This window comes from Zalophus californianus, chromosome 3, assembly GCF_009762305.2.
Source record: "Zalophus californianus isolate mZalCal1 chromosome 3, mZalCal1.pri.v2, whole genome shotgun sequence".
NCBI lineage: Eukaryota > Metazoa > Chordata > Mammalia > Carnivora > Otariidae > Zalophus > Zalophus californianus.
The window spans coordinates 123,778,344-123,791,213 of NC_045597.1; the positions used below are offsets into that span (position 1 = coordinate 123,778,344).

The window sequence follows — 12,870 nt, forward strand, 5'->3', positions numbered from 1 at the left end:
TATTTTAGAGAGAGACTGTGAGAGTGAGATAGAGCACGAGTGGGGTGAGGGGCAGAGGGAGAAGCAGAGTCCCCGCTGAGCGGGGAGCACAATGTGGGACTCTATCGAAGGATTCTGGGAGCATGACCTGAGCTGAAGGCAGACACCCAACTGACTGAGCCACCCAGGCGCCCCTATTTCTGAGCTTTCTTGTGGGTAGTGACTTTAAAAATTGAGTTTGGGTTACGAACCAAATCCTTCCCCAGAAGACTTGTAAGGTTCATAATTTTAACAGATCATTCAGATCCAGAGGCAGTCAGAGTTATAGACATGGAGGGATAGCAGGTGTGTCCAGGAATTTGGTTTCTAGAAAGCCCTTTCTCTTTTCCCACACGTGATTGCATTTTATATGTTTGACCAACTGCTGGCTGACTGGTCCTCATCTTTTGAGTATCAAATTTTCCGCCTAACAGGTGTAGCCTCACTCAGTGCCAGACTGCTAGTTTTCATTATGATGAGAGCTACTTCATTTGGCTTGGATTTCATTCCTGTTTATAGACTTCTGGTGCTTATGTGGTCATTGTGACTTTTCATTGCATTCCATGTGATAAACTCTTCTAATGTTATTTATTTTTTTTCTTCTAATGTTATTTTGGTGACCACTTCATGGCCTATTTTTCTAGAAAAATTACATATTGTTTACCATTATTATACAATAAAAATCTGTTAGCATGGATTAATTTCCCCAAAATGTGCTATTTTACTCTGCAAACTTACGATAATCCGGAGTTGGAAAGTGGCTGGTTTTCTGAGTTACTGTATATTGAATAACACTTCAGTTTTGATTTCTATTAAAGTATAAATCCACTTATTACTAAAACATCACTGAATTATAGTTAATTCTTCATTTGAAAAGCCCTTGTAATACCTTTTATTACATATTATGTGTGTATATAATTACATAATGTATGTAATGTTATGACAATGTTAATATCTGTTGTTTCTGTACTTACGTCATAGAATAAGAGGGCTTAAACTTTTTGGTTATATGGAACTTAGACAAATTTTCTGTTAAATCTTAAACCAAAAAGTCTGCAAATGGCAAACTTACGTTAAAAGTAGAGTCTTTATTGTAAAGTTACTGTTAAGATGCATCAGAAGCTTCTTATTAATCCCTGCATAAGCTGATACAAAGAAAAGAATTCAGTTTTTAACGATAGAAACAAGAGACCATAGTCAGCTTTTAACCTTAAGAAACCAACCCCTACCTTTGAATAATTAATTAGAATTGTTACTATGGAGAATTTTCAGTTCACACAATTTCTGTCCAGGAGGACAGTCACCCTCTGCTGGGTCAAGGCCAAAATATCCTTCTCTTTATTTTTCTGAAAGCGGTTTAAAAAAATTCCCGCCCCCACCCCCCCCCACCCCCAGTTTTGGCACATCTGACGTTCATCCTAGGGACTTTGTTACTTGCTTCTTTAGATGTCTTTGTAATTTCCAGCATAAAGTTAGGTCCTAAGCTGTCTGTCTGTCTGGAGCTGCCCAACCAGTGGCCTGGGTCTCCAAGCCAAAACTCCCTACTTAGTAATGGAGTCTTTCACAACAGACCCACCATCCTCTTTGACCAGTGCCAGTGAAATAACAAACAGTACAGTAATGATTTGGGCACCCTGCCTTTCAGAATGGCCAGACAGTGAACATAGTTTGCACTTGTAACTTTTCCCATTTTAGAACATGTGATTTTGGGTTTATTCCCCTCTCTGGTCTTTAAGAGCAACTACTGTTTTTTCTGAATCATTTCTTCATAATAATTCCCACACTTTTCACTAATGCAAACCAACTTGAAAAAGGAATGGGAACATTTCTCATAAAACATCTGTATGGTATGTGCCTTTTTTCTCTTAACTAGAACCTGGTTGTGTTAGTTGGGGAACAAAGCAGATGGAATTTTAAATCTTGATGAAGTTATGTCACAAGATGATGGGGAAAATACTTGGAATTTGACCATTCATATGTTGAGCTCTGTGCCAACTCTCATTATATAAGTAGATCATAGCTAAGTTTCTCTGTAAATTAAAGCTGGCTAATCTACGGAGACTGCCCTGAAACTTGAGTAATAATATCTCCTGCAATATGGAAAAATTTTGCTCTACTGTTTCCAATTAAAACCAATCTTTGTTGCAAAGACAAAGGAAAATTCATTTTTATGTACTTGAACTAACAATTGTAGAAATTTAGGAAATATTTGTGTCTAAAATACTGAGCTCAGCATTTTACATATCCTTTGTAGATTGTTTTTACAATCTTGAACCTCCCCCCCTTTTTTTTATTGAATTGGCTTTGAGAATTTAGAAAACATAATCACTGAGTTAAATTTAGTATTCAAAAGAAAACAAACATTTTTCAGAAATATTGAAAAGTTGTTACACCTTCAGTTCCTATCCCTAAAAGAAAATGTCCCATGTATCTACTTTAAATTACTGGCAAAATTTTAGCAGGTATTGAAATTTAAGTTACATGTATATAAGGGTATTTGAAATATATATAGTATTAAACTATTGAACCCTGAGTGAACTCTAAAAATAGCAAAAAATTTTTTTCTTAACCTAGGAAATGCTTACAGCTAAGCAAAACGTGTTTTCTGAAAGCTGTAGAATTGTGTCAAATACAATATTAAAAACTTGAAAATGTTTTTGAGGAAAGTACATTTGCCTTGTTCCACTATCCATCAGTGCAAATGAGCACTGTGTTTCTCTTGACCTTGAGTTAGGCCTGAGGCAGCAAAAAATCAATATTAAACCACAGTGTGGGGAGAGCTAGATGAGGGCGTGTGTGTGTGTGTGTATATGTATATATATTTATTTATATATATATATTTTTTCCTCTCCCTGCTCTTATGTTAGGACCTTGATCTTAAGCAAATGTGGTATTTATTTGAGGCTCTCCAGAGAGGAGAGACCATGTCTTTTTATTTTAAGTGACCTTTGCTATCAAAAAACTTTCATGTTGTTCTTATTAAACCTATTTAATTTAAAGATGAAATAATTACTGTAAGTATATTGAGAGTATTCTAATACAAATCTGGACCAAAATAAGAGTTTAGAGTTGATATAAGAGCAGTGTAGGGAATTAATATCTTTTCTGTACAACAACACTATTTAGACAATGCATGGGGAAATGTTCCATTTTATAATAGAAACAAAAACTTTATTAACCAAAAAAAAAAAGTGTGCAAACCTTACATTGAAGAGAAGAATAAAACTTTGCTGAAGCACTTAACAGAAGAACAATGTTCCCAAATGGGCAGATGCAGTATTTTAAACTGACTCTCTCTTACAGAATTACCTATGCATTCCATTTAATCCCTAATGCAATCCCAACTATTTTATTTTTAAAGACCTTGTTCTTTTAGAGCAGTTTGAAGTTCACAGAAAAACTGAGCGGCAGAGATTTCCCATGTAGCCTCTGTCCCCACTCATACGTAGTCTCCCCCAGGATCAGCAACCCCCACCAGAGTAGTACGTTTGTTAGAACTGATGAACCCACACTGACACATCATAATCACCCAAATTCCGCAGTTTATGTCAGGGTTCATTCTTGGTATGGTACATTCTATGGGTTTGGACAAATATGTAATGATCTGTATCTGTATCATACGCCATATTTTCACTGCCCAGAAAAATCCTTTTTTTTTTTTTTTAACTTGACATAACCAGTTGATCTAAAAATTCATCTGGAAGAGAAAATGCTTAAGAAGAGCCAAGGAAAAACTGAAAGTGTGGGGCAAGTGTTTCTAAATGGCTGAACCTGGTTCCCATGCCTGGCTTCTAGCTGCAAGAGAGGCTGGACAAATATGTATTTTGACTTCTTAGCTTCTGTTGGGTAAAGTGGACTTCACCTCCCACCAAGGCATGTGCTGTGGAGGATTCTTCTGTCATCGACATTGGCAGGTCCCCTCTACTACAAAACCCAAGCACAGATATTTAGTATAGCTCGTTAGAATAGCTACTGTGTCCACATAGTAAATGATTTGGCTAGTTTTTTGGACTTTTTTTTTTTTTCCTATTGGTCTCCAAGAAATAAATACTGATTTTACCCAACATCTTTAGTATAATTATAGCTCACAGCTGATAACAGTTTTGTTTTTTTTCTTTTAATCCCAGAGATACTGGCATCATTCTGGAAGCATTAGGCAAGCAAGACCCATTGCCCTCTGAGAGAGGGGTGGTCCCTCTCCCTCTGTATGCATTCCTTCTCCTGTCCTCTGCCAGTCTTGAAACCATAGCCTTTTGCCCTATCCAACTTTTCTAGTTGCTCTGTTTTGGTGTGGAGGTAGCTCCATGTTGAGTCAGAAGAACAAAGTTTGGTGAACTTTTAATTGTGGTACTGCCTCAATTAAAATATAGACTGATGGGACACCTGGGTGGCTCAGTCATTAAGTGTCTGCCTTCGGCTCGGGTCATGATCCCAGGGTCCTGGGATCGAGCTCTGCATCAGGCTCCCTGCTCGGCTGGAAGTCTGCTTCTCCCTCTCCCTCTCCCCCTGCTTGTGTTCGCTCTCTCACTGTGTCTCTCTCTGTCAAATAAAATCTTTAAAAAAAATATATGTATAGACTGATGAAGGAAGGGTTGCTTAATATGCCAAAATAATTGTTTATTAGTCTTTCAGTTTAATTATTTGTGTTCTTTTTTTTTCAGCAGGGGGTCTTAGTTTGAAGTAATTTACTTTAAAAAAAAATTTTTTTTGACCTTCACCTTTTCATTGTTAAAACCCAGCTGGTTGGCTAAGTGCACTTAAAATGGTGTTAATTAAGACATTGGATAGTCTCTAAACTTGAGTGTGTACTGAATTAATGTTAGCTTTGCATCTAATCCTTCACTTTGAATTTGTAGTAAAAGGAAGCTGTTTGCCTCTAAAGTTTAAAAGCCATTGATGTGATTGTTAAATGTGGTATTTTAAGCCATTCCAGGCTGCAGTCTGGTTTTCAGTGGTACCTTCTAAAAATGCCTCAATACAAACGATGCTTTGTTTTATCCGGAAAATATGAAGCTGCTTTTGATTATTCTGTGCTGCATTGCCCATTTTCTGTGGTTGTGGACTATTATTTAGGAATTTAGTGCAGTGACTGTCTTGCTGAGCTGTGGATATTTGGTATCTTCTTGTTAACGGACTCTAAAAATGTTTCCCAAGCAACAAAACAGGCAGAAATAATTCAGTCTAACGTATTGTATTTCGCTTTACCGGGGCACTTAAGCAAATTCTGTAAAATATTGGGGCAGGATATAAACAGAATAGAGGCCAAGCTGGTTTTTGGTAGAATCAGGAACGCTGTTCCCTCTGGTTAGCTTGGTTCCTTCACCAGTTTCTCTTTGTTGTCTCTTAGACCTGTCTCAAAGTCTAGAAAAAGCAGACTTTGGAATTAGAAGTCACAAACTCAAATCCCAGCTTGATCGCCTCCCAGTTTACATGAATTTGGACAAGTTCCTTAACTTGACTAAGCTGCCTTACGAGGATGTCATCAGGGCTAAATAAGAACCTTTTTGCAGAAGTGTCTCACTCGACACCTGGCTTCTGCTTGATACTCTGCAGACCTTTCCTTTCCTGAGAAAACTGTGTGGTGCCTTGAACAAACAAAACCATTGTAAGACTTCTTGTTCTTTCCCAGTTGAAGAAAAGGCAGGACTGCTCCCAGGCAGAGGAGTGATGTTCTCAAAGCTTCTTTCCATGACTTCCCATCTTCAAATACAGATTCTGCCATCATCCTTGCATACTGAAGTCTTTTGTGCCATCTTGACCCTTTTCCTCATAACAAAACTGTGAAAGCTGAGTCCTTGGTCTCTTGTATGGTGGTTTATACTTAGGTAAAATAAATGGATTTCCCATCAGCCTATATCAAGTACTGGCATTTTATCCTTTTTCTTTTATGAAGTTAAACCAAAAGACTTTCTCCCTTGCTAAAGAGATTTTGGGAGTCAGTAAGCAGCTTTAAGAATAGATTTCTAAGTACAGTGGATAGAGTTTTTGGGATGTTTCAACACATCCTTAATGAAGGTCTTCCTATGTAGAAGACTCTGCCTTCCATCCTCTTTGTAGCTTTCGCATATGTTTTAGGGAAATAGAAAGGATGAAAGAGAGAAGGAAGAGAACAGATACTTAGCATTTGTCATGTGTCAGGCGTCTACACGTGATGCTGGTTCATCCTGAACAGCCTGTTTCCTGTGAAGGGCATAATTAGAGAAAGCTCGGACAGAGAAGGTGAAATCAAGATACCTCCTGGATTTTCTGGTTTCTGGCTAATAACCACCCCCCCACCCCGTCCCCAGCAAGTCACAGCCTATCTGAATCATCATAAAGTTTGTAGCCGAATTCTCAAATAACAGAATTTATTTGGGTTCCTCTTTGTATGTGCAGTTGTCCCCTGAACAATGCAGAGGTTACGGATTCCAGCCCCCAGATAGTTGAAAATCTACATATAACTTTTGACTCCCCAGAATGTAAACTAATAACCTGTTGGACTGGAAGCCTTACTGATAAAAAAAAACAATCTATTAACACATATTTTGTGTTATTTACTGTATTATAATCTAGGAAAAAAGTTTGCTAAGAAAATCTGGAGAAGAGAAAATACATTTACAACACTGATTGTATTTATTGGGGGGAAAAAAGCCATGTAGAAGTGGACCCATGTAGTTCAAACCCGTTCTGTTCAAGGGTCAACTGTATATGTGTAAATGCAGTAGGAAACTTAATAGGGAACATAAAATAACAGTTCAGAGTCTCATTTTTTTGGATCAAATCTAATTTTATATAGATATTTAAAAAAAAATTAAAGCTGGGGCGCCTGGGTGGCTCAGTTGTTAGGCGTCTGCCTTTGGCTCAGGTCATGATCTCAGAGTCCTGGGATCAAGCCCCACATCAGGCTCTCTGCTCAGTGGGAAGCCTGCTTCTCCCTCTCCCACTCCCCCTGCTTGGGTTCCCTCTCTCGCTATGTCTGTCTCTGTCAAATAAATAAATCTTTAAAAAAAAAATTTAAGCTGCTTTTCTGTAAAATAACCCAAAAACAATGGTCTTATTTTCTATATACCTAATTTTCAAAGAGGCTTGTCATGTGTAGTTTCTTAATTCCCATAAAAACTCTGTATCTGAATTTTCATGTGACCATTTGCTTTTTTTAAATTATATATACGTGTGTGTGTGTGTGTGTGTGTGTGTGTGTATTTTTTTTTTTTTGAAAGAGATTGAGAGCAAGTGGGGGTGGCCAGGGAGAGGGAGAGAAAATCTTAAGTATGCCTCACAGCCTACAGAGCCAGACATGGGGCTCGATTTCACGGCACTGATAACATGACCTGAGCTGAAATCAAGAGTTGGTTGCTTAACTGACTAAGCCACCCAGAAGCTCCCCCATTTGCATTTTCTAGGAGGAGAATTCCAAGGTTTTATTTCTATTCTACAGAAATATAGAAAACTTGATTTCCTGTAATCTGTTGGCAAATGTAGTTTGTAGTGGGGAGGTAGGCTACTAAAGATTTGACCTAGATTGACTTTTTTTTTTTCTGTGAAGGATGATCTAAACTTACTGTTTGTCTTAAGAGGATGAGGCTTTGACCTTGAGTTGTCCTGCAGCTGATGGGTGGCCACCAAGGCTAACCTACTGGGTGGCATTTGCCTTGGTGTGGAGCCTCAAATTGAGAAACCTTTATTTACATCTGAAATCATGGAGTTGGAAAGTAGAGTCTGTGTGTCTCCACTGTCTGGTGAAGACTCTTTCTGGCTTGTAGTTACCTGCTTCCTGTATCCTCAAATGGCAAGAGAGACAGAACTCTCTGGTACTTCTTCTGACAAGGACACTAATCCCATCACGAGGGCCCCACCCTCCTGAGCTCAGTTAAAACTAATGATCTTCCAGGGTCCCCATCTCCAAATATCATCACATGGGGGTTTAAGGCTTCAATATACAAATTTTCAGGAGACACAGTTCAGCCTGTAGCACTTGTCTCTTTTCTGATTATAAATGTAATACTGTATTTCACTGACTATAAAGCATACCATATTTCATGTACCTCTAAGGAAGAAAGAGCTACTGTCAATTAACTGACATGATACTTTATTACTTAAAATGTTTGCCTTACTGAAGATTTCCTTTAGAGTTATTTTTATGTATCTCAATCTTTTCCATAAAACTGAAGGCAAAGAGGGGACCCTGGGTGGCACAGCTGGTTGGGCATCCAACTCTTGGTTTTGGCTTAGGTCGTGTATGATCTTTTGGTCATAGGATTGAGCCCCAAATTAGGCTCTGTGCTTGGCATGGGATCTGCTTGGGAGTCTCTCTCCCTCTCTCTCTGCCCCTCCCGCTTGTGTGCTTGTGTGCACATACTCTCTCTCTCAAATAAGTAAGTCTTAAAAAAAAAAACAAAGAAAAAATCAAAACCAAAAAAAACTGAAGGAAAATATAAACAGGTTGGTTAAAGCGTTTCTAATTTATATTCAGAGCCTAATTGTCATTTTTTTTAAACCTAGTTGTCACTATCCATTTTTCTCCACACTACGTTTCTACCATCCTTTCATGATCTCAAAAGGAGATTTTAATGGAAAGCTTTCAGATATAATCCAGGGTTCTTTTTCCTTCCACAGCTGACCTTAAGTGATCTGTTGACTGAAACCTGGAAAGGGCTAAAATTGTCATTCTACCAGACATGACAATCCAGGTTTGCGGTCAGTGGGTACGATGTTAAGATCACTGCCTGGGTGATGCTGATTTTTAAGATGCCATCAACTATTACATACATTTCGGTTTTAGAGAAGTTAAAGTGAGAATAAATATGGGTGTTTGAATCTGTGCCTGATATAGTATGTGCTCATTGTAAAAAATTTGGAGAATACTAATGAGACTATAAAAAGCCCCAGGATATTCTTTGTCTTTTGCTTATCCTTTTCAATGTCATTAGTCTTTGATAAATGCCTAATATTTTATTGTACTCCTATACCATGATTTTGTTTGGGTACATGCTTTTCTCATTCATTTAAAAAAAACAAGCCTCTGGAAAATAGGTATCCGTGTAGAAATCTCTGATTATTTTAGTAGAATGTTTCTAGGCAAGGAATTAATAATGAAAAGAAACATTTTCAGAAGCCTGTGGTATCTCTTGCCAAATTCTTTTCCAGAAGTATTGTATTGATTGTCACCTGTGGAAGCAGTATGTGATTGTGCCTGCTTACATGACTCTTACTAGTATTGGGTATTTGTAGATTTTAATAATCTTTGCTGATTTTATAAGTTAAAACATGTATATGTTTTAAATTAGCATTTCTTTGAGATTGTTAGACCTCTTAAATATACAGTACCCGTTTATATTTTCTCCTCACTATCTTTTTATGACCTTATACAATTGACTCTTGAACAACATGGGGGTTAGAGGCACCTACCCGCCTCCTCCCTCCCCATCCACACTCAAAAATTCGAGTATAACTTTTGACTCTCCAGACCTTAATAGCCTATTGTTTGTTGACCGGAAGTTTTCCCAATAATGTAAATAGTTGATTGACACATTTTCTATATTTATTATATACTGTATTCTTGCAAAAGAGTAAGCTAGAGAAAAATGTTAAGAAAATAATAAAGAGAAAATACATTTACAATATTGTACTGTATTTACTGAAAAAGATAAGCGTCTTTGTGGTCCTGTGTAGTTTAAACCCATGTTGTTCAAGGGTCAGCTGTACATTTTTTCTGTTGGGAGTGTGAGAGGCTTTTCCGTCTGGGTCTTCCCTTTTTCTAGTATGGCCCCTGGTGTATAGTAGTAGGATTTCCTTATACCAGGTTTGTGTTGAGTCTGGAGATATTGCTGGTCTGATTGGCTTCTGTTTAAGAAATTTATAGTGAAACCAAAATAAAGGCATAAAACCAACTCAAAATGAGTCATCAGGTTTTCTACAGTACTTGATAACTTTCTCTCTGCACAGTCCAAAAGTCTCAGTACCTTCTGATACCTGGATGTGCTAGAAGCCTGTCTCCCAGTGAGTTGCTACCAGCAGGCTGGGATGGTTCCAGATAGTTAAGCATCTCTTTAAGAAATTGCTGTATTCTTTTTTTTTTTTTTTTTTTGAGAGAGTGCGTGCACAAGCAGGGGCAACAGGTACAGGGAGAAAAAGGCTCCCCGCTGAGCAAGGAGCCCTACATGGGACTCAATTCCAGGACCCTGGGATTATGACCCGAACCAAAGGCAGACGCCTAACCAACTGAGTCACCCAGGTGCCCCAAACTGCTGTATTGTTAAGTGTAAAAATTTTTATCCATGGTTCATAATCTTAGATTTTTAGATGTAGGGATTCTTTTTCAAACTAAGGTAAAGTAATGAAATTAAAGGTTTTAGAACCAGAGGAGTCTTAGAAATTGAATTCATTGTCTTTTTTTTTTTTTTTTAAGATTTTATTTATCTGAGAGAGAGAGACAGAGCCTGAGCTGGGGGGAGAGGAACAGAGGAAGAGGGAGAAGCAGGCTCCCCACTGAGCAAGAAGCCTGACAACGGTCTCCCAATCCCAGGACCCTGTGATCATGACCTGAGCCAAAACCAAGAGCTGGACGCTTAACCAACTGAGCCACCCAGGCACCCCAGTGTCTTCTTTTTTGAGGAATATTTGGAAAAGAGGCATTGAGCAACTGCCCAACATTATATAGCTAAAGCAAACATAGGATCAAAGTGTAGTTTCTGACTCCAGACTAGATCAGTTTCTACTGTGTCTCTGGCTAGCTCCATTATTTTTATTTCTAGCACTGAATAAATAGAAAGGAAAAGCTATCCCTGAGATAGAAGACAGTAGATTTCCTTTATAATTTCTTTCTCCAGGAATTTTGATTTCTACCCTGCCCCAACCCCAAAGGATTATTTGAGTTTCTTATATGGTCTTTATCAAGACTTAGTAACTGTGAATAGTATCTCTTCTTTTCCTATATCTTTTTCCCCCCCTAAAGATTTTATTTATTATTTGAGAGAGTGAGGGAAAGAGAGAGAGAGAGAACACGAGCTGGGTGAGAGGCAGAGGGAGAAGCAGACTACCTGCTGAGCAGGGAGCCTGATGCGAGGCTCAACCCTGGGACTCCAGGATCATGACCTGAGCCGAAGGCAGACGCCCAACCGACTGAGCCACCCAGACGCCCCCTTTTTCTGTATCTTAAGGACCATTTCTGCTTGGTGTCTTTGAGACTGTTAAAAATCCATCCTATTTTGTTTTTGTAAAGCCATTTAAACAGCATAAATGTAAATAGTTAAATATACAATTATTAAAAAAAGGGGGGGCGCCTGGGTGGCTCACTCGTTAAGCGTCTGCTTTCAGCTCAGGTCATGATCCCAGGGTCCTGGGATCGAGCCCCGCATCGGGCTCCCTGCTCAGCGGGAAGCCTGCTTCTCCTTCTCCTGCTCCCCCTGCTTGTGTTCCCTCTCTTGCTGTGTCTCTCTCTGTCAAATAAATAAAATTAAAAAAAAAAAAAAAAGCTAGGGTGCCTGGGTGGCTGTCGGTTGGGCATCTGCCTTTGGCTCGGGTCATGATCCCGGAGTCCCAGGATTGAGTCCTGCATTGGGCTCCCTGCTCAGCAGGGAGTCTGCTTCTCCCTCTGCCCCTCACCCCACTTGTGCTCTCGCTCTCAAATAAATAAAATAAAATTAAAAAAAGCTATATAATAGTATTAAAAATAGACATATCCCTATTTCTTCTCTGCTTTGCTTTTTGCTCTCTAAAGGCAATTAACGTTTCTTATTTGATTTTCCAGATATTTTCTATGTATATATGTGCATATGTACACACATACGTAGATCCTTAAGAAAACCCACACAGACTTTACGGTGTTTTATTTGTAAATTTGTTGATTGCAGTTTTAGACATTTTTCATATTAGCACAAACTGATAGTTTTTTTTTTTTTAAGTTGCTCAATATTACATTGGACAGATAGCCTATAACTTATTTCATTTTTCCCCTATTCATAGTTGGTTAACAAGTTTGTTCATTTATAATCTTCCTAGATTTTTGTCAAATTGCCCTTCAAAAAGGTGGCATTAAATTTATAATTCCATTTTCAGTATATGAGAATGTCTATTTACACACTTACCACCATGGGTTATAATCAAATTATTTCATCTTTGCAGTGTGATAGGCAAAAAATGTATCTCATTGTTTTAATTATGCAGTTCTTCAGAATGAATTCAAACACATTTTTATGTTTATTGGCCATTTGAAATCCTACTGCCTGGATCTGTAGCCTGGCTCCGTAGTTTACCAGCTGTGTGAAAATGAGCAAATTACTTAAACTTTCTGTGCCTCACGGGTCACTTATGAGGATTAAATGAGTTAATATTTATAAAGTGCTTAAATCCATGCTTGACACATAGTATATGTTATATAAGTATTTGTCATAGAGATTTAAATTTTTTTCTCAGTCCTGTCTGTATGCTTACCTATATATATATATATATATATTTTTGAGTTTAGTATCTGTTTTAATATTTTGGTAAGTGGTTAACCATTAATTGTTTACCAGCTAGAGTTCTAAGCAAGTCACACATGTCATGTTTAATTTTGATTTATAAAACCTAAAAAGATTCATGTATGTTTCATCCTTTATTTTTGGTAGGATTAAGTGAAGGATTTTGTTTTAATTCTGTACGTTCAGTGTTGAAAACTGAGAGGTTGCACATCATTTTTTCAGGGAGGTCAGCTCTCTTTCTTTCCCTGCTTTGAGAGTTTTGATGCTACTAATCTGATTAAACCTCTTAAAGCTACATCCTTCGCTCTAAGATTATGAAGATTAGAGATTCAGGAGTTCCCCCCTCCCCCCATCCATTAAATGGTTTCCATGGTTATTGGACTCCCCAAACAGTACTTCAGATCCCTTCTGA

General features: G+C 38.0%; 1 protein-coding gene across 10 annotated transcripts in view; it reads left to right on the forward strand.

The window, feature by feature from the left end:
* Positions 1 to 12,870, forward strand: part of TANC1 (tetratricopeptide repeat, ankyrin repeat and coiled-coil containing 1) — a 229,698-nt gene that overhangs the window by 79,094 nt on the left and 137,734 nt on the right. The window lies entirely within an intron of this gene.